Raw genomic sequence first — 5,569 nt, 5'->3', positions numbered from 1 at the left:
GTTGGCACGGTACGAGCCCGTGCGCACGGGGTGCTCCGGCGCCAGCTCTCTAAGTAGTCTGTGCGCACGGGGTCTTCGAGGCCCGTGGGCACGGGGTCGCCTGGGAGGTGCAGAGTTGATCTTGTTGCACTCCTTCTTCCTCCTTGTGGCCTTGTGGTCCTTCTCCAACTCCTTTGGGGTGTTCCTCACCAGCTTGTGGTCGTCGGTCTTCGTATCTAAGGACACATAGAGCACTTTGGTGAGGTAGCAAGCAAGTCCAATGGATATTCATGATATTCTCGAAGAAGAGCGGGTTCACCTTAATTCCAATGGCGTATGTTTGAGGTCTCGTCATATGTCCTCTTGGGGTTTGGAGAGTAGTCGGAGTGTACATGGGGATGAACGAGGGATGCTCCGCATCATCTCCCCCCCCCCCTTTGGGAAAGATCCGACCTCGGATCGTGATCCTCATCACCATGGAAATGGTTGTCGTGGACGGACTTGTAGTTGGACGAAGTTGAAGACATGGCGCAATCCAAGTAGTCCAAGGTGTCCTCGGAGTGAAAGACATGCAAAAATAGCAAACACAAACAACACTCGGAAATACAAAGGTTAGCGCGCACAAAGTGTCCATCATGTAAGAATGAGTCCGTGCAGCAAGATAGTGCGTGACAAGGCACAAGATGCTTATCCAAAAGATGTAGAATGAGATGTAAAGCATTCATGGGAACAAAAACATGGTGCACAAGGCAACAATTCTACCATTGTGCAAAATGATGTCATATAGAGATGGTTCATCAATAGCATGAATATGGCAATGGATGCTCAATATGTGTATGGTATCATGCAATTGATGATGGGCAATATGATCATGATGTATGAATATGCCATCAAGGTAGATCACAACAAATTTGCTAAGGAAATGCACAAGATCATATATCATGGATGGCATGGAAATATATGCAACAAGACAAGCATAATGTGAGCCAATCCATGCATAGGGTGCAAACTTGTGGTGAGTATGAAATGTCCATCGAGCATGACATGTATGAGCACAATCAATAAATATGGAGGTGTTGGTGTACCAATGCTCGATGTCGTGGCATGAGTAGAATTCCAAAGATGCATCCAATAAGTGCGAGCGCTCCTCAATGTGAAGGTCTATGGAGCCAATCTCCAATGTCGCTCCTCCGTTCACGAGATGTATCATGTAGACAACAAGAAGGAAACAACAATGAAAGAGTGACCCATCCAATATGCGTACTTGAGGATGACTCAAAGGGAAGGAGTTCACCTTTATGTGGATGTCGAAAATGTTGGTGTTGCACATCATGTATGCCTTCACATAGCCAATATGTCTCATGACGGTAATGCCTTGTGAATCCTTCAAAACAAAAGAACATGGCAAACACTCGAAAAAACAAATGAGGTTAGCGGAAGTGCAAAACCTATCATTCGTGTGGTAAGATACCCAACAAGTGTATGCATCATGATCATCATAAGAAAGTACAAGGGAGCATTTCATAGTATGTAGGCATATGATTCAAGAACAACCAAATACAAGAGGCTCAATCAAACAAGCATGCATCACAAGTAAAGTGTCCAAGTCTCCAAGATCAATAAGCATATCAAGTTGGCACTCAATACAAGGTGATATGAGAGATGCAACTAATGGAGACAAAAGGCAATGATCATGACAAATCAAGTGAGAGGCATGAACATATATGTCATCAACCCAAGAAAGCAAGTGATAGTGGAACATGGGTGATGCAACATAGCAAGCAATCATAGCGATCAAGTCAAGCAATCTAGTAGTGCAAAGATGCAACATACTAGAGGGGATCATGGCAAGCATGTCATGTGTGCAAATAGTGGGCATGAATAATGGACATGACATATCACAAGCATGAAAGCAAGATATGAGAAAAATATCATCAATGTATTGGCAAGAGACCATATGTAAATAGCAATGGGGCATCATGACTCTCCCACCACAACAAGCATCAATAGCATGGGGCTCAAAGAAATCATGGCAATAGCAACAAGGATCTCCACCAAGCATGCAAATACACATAGAAATAGCATAATGGTGAATCAAGGGTAGATGCAAGCAAGGGTCACAATTGCATGGCAAAGGCATAGGAGCAAGCATAGCATGCAAAGTGAACACGGTAAAATGAGCATAAGGTGACAAGTGGTAAATTACCCATAGCCGTGTGAGAGCCAAGTAAAAGAGATGCGTGTAGTCCTTGTGCGAAGAGAACGGTGGTAAGGATAGTCCATGGGATCCCAAATTGTCGTTGCTCTCAAGAGCTCGTTTCGTCAACTCTTGGGATTGAGAGGTTGACAAGTATACGTGAGTACCTACACACAACAAAAACAAAGGGAAAATGGTGTGTGCGTGGTAGATGTACACATCATTCATCATGATGCGCACGTGCTTGTGTTGGTTAGCACTAAATATCCAATGCTCAAATAAATGAGTTGCATGATATAGAAACATGTCATCCATCATGAGAGGTTTGTTATTATGCATGTCATAATGGAGACGCAAATGATGTAATGCATCATGAGAAATATCTAGAGCATTGTTATTCATGGAATGCAGAAGGTGCACGCAATCATGGGAATCATGCAAAGTATGGAAGCATCAAGATCTCCTAATATGTATGAGGAAACTATGGGGGTCTCATCATGAGAAATAGTGGAAACATCACATGGAGAATATTCACAACATCCAAAACAATGCATATTTGGAACAATGTGATCATGGCATGACATAGTAGATGAATTGCAAAAATCATGTAAAGGAAGCATGGCAATATCATCACATGAAAAAAAAAGCTAATGACCATCATCTCGTCATCTATGCCATAAGTGCAAATGGGATTTATTTTAATGGGGCATGCATAGTTACTATGTTGAGATTGAAATGATGCAATATGGGAGATCTCACTCATAGCATATGACAAGCTTAAAGGATTATCAAACATGACGTGACCAATAGAATTTTCACATGGTATCCTATGGAGCATAGCATCACAACTAGGCAACTCAACATGCTCATCATCATATTCATCATAAATAGGTAAGTCAATACATGAGGAAGTCGCGCTAGCATGAAGCATGGGAATAGGTGGGTCAACATCATGGGAGCAATCAATGTCAAGAGAGTCCACTAGTGGGACAAGAGAAGCACCATCACCTGTGTTAGCTTTGGAGCACCGCTCATGTGTTGTAGGTGAGGTGTTGAAGATCCACTCGTTGTCATCTTCATCTTGATGGAACCATGTGGGGGGTGCATCATCGTCCACCATGGCCATCGGTTTTCCCATTGGAGGGATGGACTCGTCGAGGGTAGGCATGTTGTCATGTAGGAGACCTAGCACCAAAGAAGAAAACGCACTAGGAGTAGAGGTTAAGTCGTTAGAAATCATAGTGGCCTCACGTGCCCTCTCAACTACCTCACTCTCTAAGTGTTGTGGCTCACTCACTCCCTCAAAGATGCTCTCACTCATATTGTTGGCGGAGTCACTCAAATGGCGCTCAACCTCACATGACAAATGGGGCATCTCAACATATGTGAGTGTCGGAGAGGTGTAGGTGCAAATGTCTCCATGCTCAACTCCTATCGCCGTGGTCGAAGGGGATGGCCCTTGCTCGACCTTCTTGTCGCTGTCTTGTTGTTGGAGGTCCATATGATGTGGCACCTCGTAGCTCGTCTCCATGACCGAAGGGAGTTTCCCGTGCTCGGCCATCTTCCTTGAGGGGCTTCCGAAGATGGAAGTGTCGCCCTCGCTCATAGGTGGTCGCCTTGGACTTGATGAAGTCATTGTAGGCGTACTCGTGGGAAGTAGGAGAAGATGTCGTACGTCCAAAGGCGAAGATTCCTTGATAGCACTTGGCGAAGATGCCAAAGTGGTGGTGGTAGATGTATCGCCGTCTTGGTGGTGGTCGTCTCGCGGTCTTCTTTTGTGCTCTTGAATCTTGGACTTGGTGTGAAGTAGGGCTTGTTGGGACTTGTGCATTTGCGCTTGTGGAGCATCTTCATGATGATGATGTCATTGTCGTGCTTGAGCTCGTAGTAGATGTCGTTCGTCATTGTCGTGCACATGATGATTGGAGGTGACTTGCCCTTCATGACGATGTTGATCACGAACGTGATGGTGGTCGCCATGTAGATGTGGATGAGGACGATTTGCACTTGCATCGTGGCCGCGCTCCAAAGACTTGTGGCTTGAATGTCGCCGCCTTGAAGATGAAGAAGGGGAAGATGTCGGCGTTCTGGGAACAGGGGTACCCAGACTTGCCTGCCTGCGGCCTGCAGCGTGGCTCAAGGAGTGGCCTGGTACGGCCCATCTTCGTCAACACATGCTCAAGACCCTCGCGAGGGGCCAAGCCTCGTGGGGCGGACGATAGGAGGCTTCCTTAGGCGCGGCCTCGTCAGGCTGGCTCGCGAGGAGGCGGAGAGATCAAGGCGGGGTACCTCACGAGGTGCCTGTGACGCAAGCCATGATGACCAACGCCAGGCGGGCGCCAGGCGGGCGCCGGCCTGCGCAGAGTCCTTGTTTCCCCTTTGGTGCAAAGGGGGCAAGCGCAGGCAAGGGTATCAAGCAAAGGCAGCCATTTCGGTGCAACAAGACCAAGACCAGCAGGACTGCAGAATGGAGGTCATCGTGGAGCCCAAGCCAGCGTCATCGTCAGGGTCTTTTGGCAGGCGAGGACCAACTTTAGTCAGGATAAGTGTACTAGATGTTCCCCTTCAAAATGGCCAATTGTTGGCGCCCTTCCCGCTCAATATTTGGGAAGAGGCCCGGGGCCTTCGCCTATAAATAGGACTAGCCACCCACAGGGTAGCGGATCGAGAGAACAAGGATAGAAAGACACCTAGATCGAGAGGCATTGAGAGGCATCGAGAGAACAAGGGTAGAAAGACACAGAGAGAGAGAGAGGCGACTGAACTCCCCTAGTAGTTCATCGCACCAACCAAGAACAGACCCTCGCGAGGCTGTTCTTCCCTTGTACTGTTCCTCATCAGCCCCAGAGGCAATCCACACACCACAAACTGGAGTAGGGTATTACACCACAATGGTGGCCTGAACCAGTATAAATCTTGTGTCCCTTGTATTGTTCTTCGAGTAGTTTAGATCCTAGCGAGGCGGTGAAACATGGGTAGGCTGAGGGTGTGATCTCCGTGCGCACCCTAGTGTTCGAACCTCAAGGGTCTGCCGGAAACCGAAATCCGACATTTGGCATGCCAGGTAGGGGTGTGCCGGAATCTGCCTTCTGTCGCCTCGTGTTTTCACCGCCCATCCCGTCCATGTCAGACGTGCGTCGCGCCCGCGTCGAGCGCCGGGCCGCTCTCGCCGCTCGCGTCGCCCAGACGGCCCCCGTCGGCGGGTGTCCCCGTCGTCTGCCGTCAACGCCGCCACCGGCCCGGCGGGGATCGAATAGCAGGCGTCGTCCCTGCATCCATCAATGCGGCGAGAAGGCCACACCGCCACTCCGTCGCTGACTCCGGTCGGCTCCTCGTCCCACGCCCGTCGCGCTCCTGCGGACGCGCATGCCGTGCTGCTCCTGGCGCGGGAGC

This window comes from Triticum aestivum, chromosome 7B, assembly GCF_018294505.1.
Source record: "Triticum aestivum cultivar Chinese Spring chromosome 7B, IWGSC CS RefSeq v2.1, whole genome shotgun sequence".
NCBI classification, from domain to species: Eukaryota; Viridiplantae; Streptophyta; class Magnoliopsida; order Poales; family Poaceae; genus Triticum; species Triticum aestivum.
This window is presented reverse-complemented; position numbering follows the sequence as displayed.